At 37.6% G+C, this 13,390-nt stretch overlaps 1 long non-coding RNA gene and 1 pseudogene across 1 annotated transcript; one reads left to right on the forward strand and one right to left on the reverse strand.

Annotated features, from left to right (window-relative positions):
• Positions 1-457: 457 nt before the first annotated feature.
• Positions 458-3,198, forward strand: LOC118487322. The gene is made up of 2 exons (XR_004881370.1): positions 458-681; positions 2,835-3,198. It is a non-coding gene; the product is annotated as an uncharacterized LOC118487322 (long non-coding RNA).
• A 1,264-nt stretch (positions 3,199-4,462) lies between these two features.
• LOC118487548 lies at positions 4,463-8,853 on the reverse strand (annotated as a pseudogene).
• Between the last annotated feature and the right edge of the window lie 4,537 nt (positions 8,854-13,390).

Genomic DNA, 13,390 nt, shown 5'->3' on the forward strand with positions numbered 1-13,390 from the left:
TTTCTTAAATTGTAGCCATTTTTTGAGTGTTTATTTTTTGGTGTCTAATCCGCATATATATCACCATTGCTCTTGATTTTCAATGCCGAGAACCTCGATCAGAGAGTAAGAAGGCGTAAGATTCACAATAGTGTAAAACTAAAATGGGATATACCGGGCTAGGATTCGAGTTACAGGAACAAGGGCCAAACCAACCACCAAATAATGAAATCGTCGAGCAAAACACTTGATAATCTTCTGGAAGCAGCTTTTCTGCCACCAGACAAGTATTAAAAAAGCTATATATTATTTATAATATTAAAATCACTATTTATTTTAATTCGTTTATTATATATATAGAATAATATAATATAAAATAGAATAATATAATATAAATAATATATAGTAATCGTAATTTAGTTGAGTGGGAGATGGTAAAGCCCATTAGGGCAGGGCAGGCAGGCCGCATTAAGCGATTAGGGTGTGAGGGGAATTAAAAAGCAAGCAAGCAAGCATGTTGGGTTTCTGCGTAGGGGGAGTGAATCAGTGAGGAGGGATGAAGATGGGGGGAGCATACTGGGGGACGCGAGTGATGGAAATAGTGAAGAAGCAGCGATTCAGGGGGTTTGGTTTGGAAGAGAATCAAACTCACCACCACCCGCAAAACTAAACGCCAAGAAGCGTATCCAACGCGTCTGGCAGGTACTAGTCCTTTCTTTCTTCTTTCTTTCTTTCTATTCTTCTGTTATTTTGTTTTTAATGCACTTGAATTTATTTCTATCTCTCATCCTTGTGTTTAGAGCCAGCCAGCCTGGTGGTTGGATTTATCTTACAAGAATGGAATTTTATAATCAAATAGAATAGGGGGAAGAGGCAGGGGATAAATGATTAGAATTCGATTTGGATTGATAGGGTTGGTTGGTTGGTTGTTTATATACGTTTTGCTGCCAACACACCACCGGTTGATTTTATCTGAACGAAAACGGTAGAGAGATTGAATGGAGAGTCCATTCAGTACGCGTAGTGGCATCCCATCTTGTAGTCATCTTCTAAATGCTTCATCACAGGCCTGAACGCTTGTGCTCTGATGTCATTTGTTAGAATGGTTTAAACCATTGAATTTGATAATCAAATAGAATAGGTGGAGTTTGAGGGCGAGGGAATAGGCGCTTAAGATTAGAACTCAAATGATTACATGATAGGGTTTATATACCCTTTGAACTGGTTGGTTTCTCTCTTCATAACTGCCTATCTAATCAGCGTGTGTAATCATCCACTAAATAATCTTAATCTTAAGACTATGGGGTAAATGGGCTTGGGTTGGGGCGTGGGTTGGGGGGAAACGCCCAAGCCACCACCCCGGGTGGGCTTGGGTTGGGGCGTGGCCCTTGGGGCTTGTGTTTGAAGCCGGGCGTGGGGCGGTCTTGACATCCGATTGTGGCGGCCTCCTATTCGCTGTCCACCGCCATGTCGTTGACGCAATGAAGGGGCGGCAACCTGGCCAAACACGATATTGGCTGGAAGCATTCGCAACCTACCGACATAACGTCGGACACGCCGCCACAACCTCAACGCGTGCCAACATAAATGGCGCGAGCTACGGCCCAAGCTCGATCGTTTCAAGGCTTACTACGAAGCCGTTCGAGCGGCGAGTTAAGCCACGAGGACCGGGTGGCGGTGGCGAACATTGAGTTTTGAGGCAAGGAGCGAAAAGGCGTTCGACAAGATCGCCTTTTTGAAATTTACCTAACGCTCTAGGTTTTTTATTTTTGTAATTTTTAGGAATTATGTAATTTTTTAGGATTATGTAATTTTTAAAATTTAATGAAAATTTTAGGTTTTTTTTATAAATGTTGTGTGATTTTTATAAATTTTTTGTAATTTTTTTTAATCTGCCAACCCAAGCGGTGCACCCACGCCCCGCAGTACCCACGGACACGTTACTAGGCGGTGGGGGGGCTCCAACTGCCACGTGTCAACTCATGCCCCCAACCCAAGCCCCACCATACCCACGGTCTAAGTCTAATATTGTCGCATAACATAATTAAGGTTTAATACTCAACTTAATATAATCAATCTAACAAAATGTACCTGAGTGTTTTAACTATAGTCCTAAGTTGTATGGGTCATAGTATGTAGACACAGGTTAGTAGAACTGGTGATTGACCGCGACTGTAAGTTATGGGTTGGCGCCCGTTAACTGTATTTCGCGTTATTTTAACCGCCAGGACAAAGGCTATAAATAGCCGTGTTTGTAAATGATCGCATATCAGTATTTCGTATTATCTGTTGGCCTGTCGTGTTTTATATCTGGTGTATGACACACCATCACCTTGAAATCATCATCATCAACATCATCATCATACACATGTTAGAAGTTGCAACATCGTCGCTGGAATCTACCGTCGGATGTGGCTATTTGGTCGATATTTGGTCGCATAGCACCTTGTAGTGGCATATGGCTGCGTTACTACGCTATTCGCGATAGCGTCCGCTATGGACACTATTGATAACAATGGTCTGAGGAGGGTAAGATGTAGACAACCTTACCTATTCCTCATAGGAATAGAGAGGCTGCTTCTAGCGGCTAACACTCAGCAATCAGGACAAAGGCCGATTTGTGCATGTACACCCTTGTCTCTCGGCTATCACACCCTTGTCTGCTGCTTTTAACGTTATTTTCACTAAATTAGTAAAATAACGTTTAAATTAGTGCAATTTTCACTTTTGCTCCCCTGAGGGCACACACATATATACATTATATGCACAGCACTGCAATCAAGGCGTAACACTATCACCTAGAAAGGTAACCTTAATTGGTATGTGAAATGACTTGAAGTTGTTATCTTTTGCAGAATGAAGCTGTGCTGAGGGCATGCTCACAGGCACCACCTTCAAAGACAAATGCGCCAGCGTCCGGGGCCCAACAAGAATAAGAAAACTGAAGGGTCTCTATTTTTAATCTGTTAAGGATTTGGTAAAAGCCTTGGTCAGTAAGTATTCTAGGTTATGGATATGTTTTTTTTTTTTTTTACTTGAAATAACATAAAAAAGTGTTTGGTTTGACAAATAGGATCAGTTGTGTGGTGGTATTATTTTGGTGTTTCAACTTTGAAACATGTCCACACATTTTGAATCATGAAACTAGATTATGAGGAGGACCTTTTGGAGAAAAGAGTCCTTAGATTAAGGCCAATCAAACCAATAATTGTGGATATTGAGAAAGGGCACTGTTGCAGAGAGTGTAAGCAAAAATAAGGTAGTTGGTTTTGGAATTGGTCAACTTAAGTCGCCCCTTCATCTGCCCATTTTGACTTGTGATGGTGGTTGAATAACAATTATGGTGGCAAGATGAAAGTTGATTGTTGATGATCAACAGCCACTTTTACCTATTCTATGTCATTGTCTCTTAAGTTCAAAATAATACGATTGGAAATAATATTTATGTAGCGTGACGTGAACAACTCCAACTCCAATAAAATAATATATATTTGTTGTCCAGTTTTCTCAAGGAACTTTTGGTCGGCATTTTTTATACTCTCCTCCATCCAATATGTACCATGATGAGCTTCATTTCTTATTATTATTTATAACAAGAAAAGTGAGAGCCGGCCCACCTTCTTGTATGTCTCAAGATCATACTACACTTTGATAAATAAACCTACCTGCTTCATTCATCACGTAACTCCGACCGAATTTTAATAATCAAATGACTTGTCCTTTACGTTTGCTTTGCTTTGCTTTGTCAAGCATCTATTTTATGAAAGAGACGGCTACGTGGTGGAATGCAGCATGTATGTATGTATAAAACTTCTTAATGGGTGGACCTAGCACACCCAAATGCCTATATGCACACTAAAAGGGCTTTTTTGTTCTATATGCACACCCTGCAGTGTCGAGCTGTGGCTAAAGTGCGGCGTTTTGGTCTGGTCAACCAGACAAAAGACTAACGGGTGTCTGATGGCTCTGTTGACCGGATCAAAACGCCGAGCTTTGACTGCGTTTTGGTCCTGTCAACAAGACAAAAGACTGACCGGGTGTCTGGTTGACAGGATCAAAACGCGGCCAAAAACTCGGCGTTTTGGTCCGGTCAACAGACCCGTCAGTCTTTGTCTGGTGGACCGGACCAAAACGTCACGCTTTGCCTACAGCTCGACACTGCAGGGTGTGTATATAAGACAAAAAAGCCCCTTTTTAGGCTGACTATCTACACATCAAGTGTGCAAATAGTCTCCCCTTAATTTAACTAGTTGGAATGCAAAGGGAATCTATGACTTCCTTCCCCTACTATTCTGCAGGCTAATTTTGTGTTTTAAGTTTTGTAATTTTATCATTTTAGGCAGGACCAACACATTCTGAGCTGAGGGCAAAAACTCATGTTAACACTTAACAAGATGAGATTACAAACTCCATCTAAATTTCAACTCAACATCGATACTAGTACTAGTACTAGAAAACTAAGAAACTTATTCTTGATTTCTCTCTAATTAACAATTTGTGCTGCTCTCTTCTGTGATTCACTTGAGCCGATGATGATGATGATGACGACGACGTCTTCACCTTGGGTGTAGCCAGAAAAATCATAGAAAACCGGCACATTTTTTTTCTCGTCCTTGTAGTTCCCTCTTTTCTTCAAAAAGATTCTGCACAGTACCCACTTTTCCAGACCCTACATAACCATTGAAAATTTAGTTAGTATTGACTATGGACTATGGATTTATTATTTATTTAAAATGGTGGTGACATGACGACCTGAGTTGGTTGCGTGGTAGCAAGACGAGATACTCATGGCATAATCCAATCAGTTCGGGAGCCGGTGGGGGGCTTTCCCTTATAGAAAACTAGAGTTTTCTTGATGCCAACCAATCCAACTTGGGTGGCCCCATAATATTCAGCCCAGGTTGCTTTCCAGTCCGGACTGGGTGGGCTGTTGGATGCTTCGTAAGTTTCCATTGGGATACTTGATCTCTCTGGTGCTGAAGAAGAACTCTTCCTGCTGCGATCACAGATGGAGGCAGGTCCGGGATCAGACTTGGACATCACCTCGGGATGATGGGAAGCAGCAGAGGAGAAGAGTGGACCTTGCGCTTTAAGTATTGTACAACAAGTTCTTCATCTGTTGGGTGAAAACTGAAACCGGGAGGCAATCTCAGCAGCACACCATTTTGCGTTTTGCAGCTTCTCCATGTTGATGTGAGTGTAAGAAAATGAGGGTGCCTTATTTATATTAAGTAATTGGGCCATACACCTTTCAAGTGTTGTGTCGTAAACCACACTCAACCTCCCTCTTATGACGCAATTAATGCTCGCTCTTTTTTTATTTTTTTTATTTTTTTTTTACTATTTGGGTAAATCACACCATTTTTCTTTCCTATCATCCGGACTAAGAATTTGATCCCTAGATCATTACTTTTTTGCGAATTTGATGTTTTCTTTTAAAAAAACTCAATTCATTTAACAACGTTAATTTTGTCTGGTCATTTTCGTCATAAACGACATCCTACCCTAGATCCGATGTTAGTGATTTTAGTGTCATCAGTCATCTAACTATTTATGTAATTGGATTTACTTAGTGACCAAATGAGAAATCATAATCAAAGATGGAATAAGTTGGAAAAGTGTCGGGTGCACACTTGTTTGAAAATCTTATGATTTCACGCCACAAAAAATAGGGGTCCAGGGCAACACTACTGGCTGGAAAATTTCAAAGTCGCTGAAAGAGAATAAAATTGGTGTTCAATAGTAAATGAAGATCAGTAGTTTTGTTCTTCGATACCAAACTGGTCCTCGTATCAAATTTGTGTTTCAACAAAAAAAATTGTCTTCAGTAATTGAAGTTGTTCTTCAGTGGTCCTCGGTATCAAATTTGTGTTTCAACAAAAAATGGTTCTTCAGTAGTAAACGTGCTGTCAGTATTGAAATGCTTATCAGTACGAAATATGTTCTGTAGTATCAAACTTGTTCTTCCGTAATAAAAATTGGAGAAGCCGTAATAAATGATTTCTCTCTGAAACTTATACGATTGAATATTCGTGAGTACCAGCAAAAATAATTCAATATGAAAGCCTTTACACGATTTCAAAGATATCCAAGTTAACACATTTCACAAAACCAACATCCTATACCATATTAATGTGCATCTTTATTTCATCCTCGTTATCTTTTGCCGACGTCCTTTCAGAATCATACCAATTCATACAAGTAAGGACCGATTCTTGTCGGCAACCCCTATCTGCGAATCAACTGAGGGGGGGGGGGGGGGCAATCATATTGTTGGAGAGTACTTGAAAGCTAAATCTCTTGTATCGAGATTCAAAAAGAGAAAACCGAAGAAACTAATAATAATGTATATAGAATTAATCGTTTGAATACATCTAAATAAACCAATGCTTTAATGTATATAGAATTAATGCGTTTGAATATATCTAAATAAACCAATGCTTTAGTCATATCAAAATAATTAGGGTGAAATGTTTTGCCATTATAGGGAAATCTTATATCATATCTAAATAATCTTGAAACAAAATATTTTTTAGGATACACGGGGGTGAACGAAATACCTGAATCTGATTCGTGTATATATATTTATATATATATAATATATATATATATATATATATATATATTATATATATATATATATATATATATATATATATATATATATATATATATATATATAGGGATGGTTCAAATGAAAACCACTTTTATTGTGAAAACTCGAAAACTAACTAAAAAAAACCTAAAAAAACACAAATTTTTTTTTTTCATTTTTTTTATAAAAATCGCTAGGTTTTTATATATAAAAAAAACTTTTTTTCAAAAAAAAAAAAAAAAAATTTGGTAGTGCACATGTGTAATATACACATGTGTAGTACACATACGTATGTGCAGTATTACACATGTGCACTACACAAAAAATTTTTTTTTTTTTGAAAATTTTTTTTTATTAAAATACCTGCGAAATTTTGATTGCAAAAAAAAAAAATTTTTTTGTATGTTTTTTTGGCTTTTTTTAATTAGTTTTCGAGTTTTCACAATAACTAGTGGTTTTCATTTTAACCTTCCCCTATATATATATATATAGGGGATCGCTAAAATGAAAACCCTCTAGTTGTAAAAACATGAGAAACCACTTTATGGCCCTTAGATCAACTAAATGGATGGATGTGATTAAAAGTAGTTAATATTAATATTAAAAAATTTTTGTCTTATTATGTATTTAATAATATATTATAATACAAAAGAGTATTTAAGTAAAAATAACTCTATTTTGTCTTTTTATATTATTAATTTTAAATTACCTTTTTTGTCCTATTCATTAATTACTTTTTGTTACTTTTATTTTTTTAAAATAATTTCTTTATTAAAAACATTTTTAAATTCAGATTTTTTTAAAAGATTTTTATACTTTTTGCAATTTAAGTTTTACGTTAAACTTTTTACGTTTTTTTTTTGACGCGCCGTTTTTAACGCCGTTTTTTTTACGCAACGTTTTTCAAGCGTAACGCGCCGTTTTAACGCTGTTTTTTAACGCCGTTTTTTAACGCGCCGTTTTTTAACGCCGTTTTTTACGCGCCGTTTTTCACGCGCCGTTTTTACGCGCCGTTTTTACGCGCCGTTTTTTTACGCGTCGTTTTTCTCAATCAGCGTTTTTTTTAACACGTCGTTTCTAACGCGCCGTTTTTTAACGCGTCGTTCTCAATCGGCGTTTTTAACGCGCTGTTTTTTTAACGATGCCGTTTTTTAGCGGCGCGTTTTTTAACGCGCGTTCTCATCGGCGTTTTTAACGGCCGTTTTTAACACACCGATTTTTTTTAACGCGCGGTTTTTTAACGCCGTTTTTTTAACGCGCCGTTTTTTAACGCCGTTTTTTATGCGCCGTTTTTACGCGCCGTTTTTTACGCGCCGTTTTTTACGCGCGTTTTTAACGCGCCGTTTTTTTAAAGGCGTCGTTTTTTCTTAATCGGCGTTTTTTTAACGCGCCGTTTTTTAACGCCGTTTTTACGCGCGTTTTTTAAGTCGTCGTTTTTTCTCAGTCGTCCGTTTTTTAACGCGCGGTTTTTTTACACGTAAATAATGCGCCGTTTTTTCCACGTTTTTTAACGCGCCAAATTTTTTACACGCTTTTTTACACGCCGTTTTAACGCGCCGTTTTTCCGAAGTCTTTTAACGCGCCGTTTTTTTGAAGTTTTTTAACGCGCCGTTTTTCCGAAGTTTTTTAACGCGCCGTTTTTCAAGCGTCGTTTTTTTTTTTAAACGCGCCGTTTCTCCACGTTTTTAATGCGTCGTTTTTTTACACGCCGTTTTAAACGCGCCGTTTTTTTCACTTTTTTAACGCGTCCCTTTGTACACTTTTAACGTTTTGCGTTAAAAATTTAACTTTTTACGTTTTACGTAAAAGTTTTTACTTTTACGTTAAACTTTTTACGTTTTACGTAAAACTTTTTACGTTTTACGTAAACTTTTTACGTTTACGTTTTACGAAAAACTTACGAAAAAGTTTACCTAAAACTTACGAAAAAAATTTTACGAAAAACTTTTTACGTTTGACGTAAAACTTACGAAAAATTTACGTAACACTTTTTACGTTTCACGTTTTTTCGTTTTACGATAAAAAGTTTACGGTTTACGTTAACAAGTTTACGTTAATTTTTTTTACAAAAACGTTTTACGCAAAACCGAACGCAACAGAAAATCGCCGTTTTTTACGTTTTAACGCGCCGTTTTGTTTACGTTTTACGTCAAAAAAGTTTACGTATTACGATAAAAAAGTTTACGTTTTAACGCGCCGGTTTTATTACGTTTTACGCGCCGGTTTTTTACGTTAACGTTTTTTAACGATTTACGTGCCGGTTTTTTTTACCTCAACATTTTTAACGTTTTTACGTTTTACGCGCCGGTTTTTTATGTTTTATTGTTTACGTTTTACGTAAACTTTTTACGTTTTATGTTTATGATGTGGAAAAAGTAGTTCAAACTAATTAAACTAAAATTACCTAAATTACGACTCAAGTAATAAAAAATCTAGACTCCTAAACCAGACTAACTACTCACCGGCAAGTGTACCGGTCGACTCTAGCACAGAAAAGTAAGTCGGATGTCGAACCCACAAGGACTCTACGAATTACGTTAACGACTCAGTTAAGACTAAATACTGACACGACTAACAAATATTGTGTTTGAGGGGGGGGGGTTTGCTAAAATCCTAAAATTGTGATTAAATTAAAATTAACTAAAGCACGCACGAAGAACTAAGGTTTTGACTCAGATGAGATTAAAGACTACCTAGACATGAACCGATTTGACAATGAATGGACTTTTAAAGGGTTATTGTTGTATGGAGCCGGGATCGTTAAATACTAAACCTTAAGGTATTTCAATGCTAAGACTTCCCGACCCTTCTCAGGAAGAAACCTAGGAAACCCTACAAGGCTGTTATGATTACCGACTGTTAGATTTCCTCTCAGTCTCTAACGATTCTAAAAGTGCCTAATATGACTATATACCTCTCAGCGCGATAATCTAAGACAGTTCTAGGTTCTGATTTGGCTTACTAGACACAACTGCAATTAGGGAACTAACCTCGACTTCTTTCAAAAATCTAATTAGCTATATATTGCACTGCGACTAATAACTAACTCGAGCCTCTCAGCGACAAGCTAAGCAGAATACTTACTTCTAATTATATTTAGTTACTGTTTCTAAGGCTATCGGCCGATTTACCCAAAGATTACCCGAACCCGCAAGGATGCAAATAATCAACACAGACCTATGTTGTGATAAAGACCGTCACTAAGATCTATGTGAAACAGCAAGTAATCCACAATCAAAGATAAATACGCATGTGCACCAAGTCAAAAATTCTAGAACACGTTACTTTAAAAATCAATCCATAATCAAACAAATAAAAACCGTTAAAAGATCCAAAACATTAATCAAAACATCATCTAGTCTAGGTAGTTACGAAGATCTAGCCAAGGAACATCATGTCTAACGAAAAACAAATCAGTTTCAAAACAAGAATTCATGGTTAAATGACAAAACGTGAAAATAGTGAAAAAACGGGAGGTAAGACCCGAGTTATCTTCTTTCCTACGCTCCGTGCTTCGATCCTATGATTCTTGTACGCTCGAACGCCTCGAAAACCTTCAAAATCTGCTCTGAAAAATCGCCTTAGGGTTTCTTGATTCGTATGTATTTGTTGTTGATGATAAAATATTCAATTTATATGAAACCCTAGTCGACCAACATATCAGGCTTGTTAGTTACACCCGTCGCGTAGCGCGACGGGTAAAGCTCATGTGCTCGCGCTACGCGAGGCTTCCCAGGTCAACGAAAAGTCAATGTTTAGGCAGTGGTGTAGCGCGACAGCCTGATGTGTTCCCCTCGTGCTACGCGAGTGGGACTTTTTCACAGGAAGTTGCTTCCAAAAGCTTGTTTAACTCTCCAAAATCCTTGCAATTTATTCTAACACTTTTGTGTATTGAACCAAGACTTGACATTTGACATTTCAGCTCTTTTTGTTTTGCTCCAATTCCAGCATTTGTGTATCACGACCTGGAAAAAGCAATAAAGATCAATAGCACGCAATTCTAAACCTAAACTAAACTAAAATAACGATAAAATATACAAACTATACACGATAAAAGTATGTATTTTGCAATACATCAAATATCCCCACACTTACTCTTTTTTCGTCCCCGAAAAAAAGAATTATGCAACGGAATCATAAACAAACAAACACTCGGGCAGAAAATCATAGGTATACTTTAATTAAAACCAAGACTTGCGTTAGCAGCGATTGCAGATATGTTGATCCACTTTAAACCCGAATTTGATCCTAACCCTTATCATGTACATTTAGTTCAAGTGCGGTCAGTCTACCTAGGGTCTCAACTAGAATCTACAGTCCACCTACTCCCAACTCAAGCTTATAGGGCTAAACAACGATCATTTGAGCCAATTCCTAACCGTTTTATACCAAGATAAAGAGAGTTTGACATCAAATCTGATTTTTTTCTTTTTTCTTTTTTTTTTCTTTTCTAGCTTGCTTCAAATTTTTTTTTCAGTTCATTTTCGTGAGACTAGACGATGCTTTCCCTAACCCAAGCGGTATTCCGACTGTAGAGTCGCTATCCCCCCAATCACAGATTACATAGGTTTCGGTACTTTATTCGGCAAGTCGATTTTCACACATCCCATAGGCATTCCGGCTGTAGAGTCGCTATCCCAACCACAGATTACATAGGCCTGTGTTACTTTCATTTAGTTTCTAGCTCACTTTTATTATTTTTTTTTCAGCGAGATATGAACAAAAAACTCTAACCATCTTATTATAACGGCACCCCTTATACTATTTTTGCCAGTTTTAGTTTCCCATATTTCCCAGGCGAGAACCCACTAGCAAACCGACAATTAAGGTATTTAACTCAAAGGGATTTAAAACCAAAACCCGGGCCTACCCACACATCCCTAACTAGACGCAAGCTCGATTTATTATGATCTATATTATTATTATTCAAACCCGAGCAATCATTTGTTTTTTCTATCATTTTCCGTTAAAAATGCAAACTTCTTTTTATTTCGAAAGACATTTTTCTGATTTTTCAATTTTTTTGTATTTTTTAATTTTTTAATTTTTTTTGGATTTTTATAATTAAGACTCGATTATTTACATGTATTCCTATCCCCACACTTAGAGATTGCATTGTCCCTAATGCAAGAACGAGAATACGACTCAAACTGACTAACTACTTGTGACACCTGTGTCACCAGCGACCATCAAACAAATACCAAGCCGATGAAATATTGTATTTCATACTTGGGATCTTGTATAAATATGTGTATGTTTTGCACATATCAATTATTGTTCAATTTCAAACTCTACATTGCTTTCTAGAGCATTATACGCAAACTGGTGCGTAAACGTACTCAGTTTAATGCGACAAATACTCCGGAACATCAACATATACTCAACATACCTTAAATAACCTTTACATAACTTAGAAATAAGTTTTGAAGGCTTGGGTATAGCAAAAACAAGTTAATTCGCTTAACAGGGACTAAACTTGACAAACTGCGAAAGTATGCCAATTTGAACTGTAACGAACATTCTGGAACATGTTCATAAGTTAAACATACCCTAAATATCCTCTACATAGCTTAGAAAATAGGCTTTGAGGTGTTTGGTATGCTAAAACAAACTTTTGGATCATTCAGGGACTAAAAGTGTCAAAAAGTGCACAAGTTTGCACTTTCGCGCATAACTTACGTTCTGAATACATCCGGACATCCAAAAATTTATGTAAGCATCCTTATATTATGCCTTAGTGTTGGGCATGAGAAAAATCCATTCGTCGCGTCATTTGGATCGTCTTTCGCGCTTATGCGCATTCCGTCGTAACTAAGCGAACATCGCAATCGTACGGCCAAACGAACCGACATCCGGAATATTTTTGAGCATATTTCATGTCCCCTACACTTTAACTTCATCTTAGAGCCTTGAAATGAGGTTAACGGGGCTTAAACGTGCCAAAAATGGGCCAAAATACGTGTTTCTGAAGTGCAGGGACCAAAATTGTAAATTCTGATCTGGGAACCTTAGGCAGGGCGCGTAAGGATTTACCAAATCCTTACGCGGGGCGCGTGAGACTGTCAGACAGAAAAATCTTTGCATTTAATGCAGTTTGGCCTTTCGTTCGATCAAGGGGTAATGCCCTTTCACCCAATCAGGAGCCAAGGGCCAAGTTCTGACTTACCACAAGAATTTGACAAGTGTACGCTCGAGATCGCGGCACGATATTCGATAAACGATCCTAACGGTTCCACTTTTTCTATAAATACCCCCCCCCCTTTTTTTCCAAAAACCCACAAAATCTGATCTTAAGGCTCTAAGTTGGAACCATTGTTCCATACCTGAGCTATTTGATCTAGATTAGCACTCGGGGACCTTCCGTAAGTCTTCTTTCGCTCTTTTATCGCTTTTCGAGTCCGAAAGTCAACATTTTGTTGACTTTCTGCATTGACCAGCTTATGGTCGATGCGAAGTTCATGGAACTTCATAACGTGAGCGTGATCACGATGGTTATAGTCCGTAGTGACTATACCTACTGATCACAAACGTTAACTAGGCTCAGTGACGGGTCGTAGTTTCGGCCAAAATGTGCATTCTTGCATATTTTGTAACCAAACTACTCGTGAGCAGCAAAGCCGTTTGTTTTGATGTCAAACCTGTTTTCTAAACTTAGTTAAGCATGTTCTAACATGCTTAGCTCGTCACTTTTAGTTTAGTGCTTATACAGGGTCGTAAGGTAAGCGATCTAAACCATCGCTTATACTTTCGAACCCGACCCATTTGGTCGATCTTTAGGATCCGACCAAACACATTAGGTGACCATAGCTATAACCT

Source organism: Helianthus annuus, chromosome 15, assembly GCF_002127325.2.
Source record: "Helianthus annuus cultivar XRQ/B chromosome 15, HanXRQr2.0-SUNRISE, whole genome shotgun sequence".
Classification (NCBI taxonomy): Eukaryota; Viridiplantae; Streptophyta; class Magnoliopsida; order Asterales; family Asteraceae; genus Helianthus; species Helianthus annuus.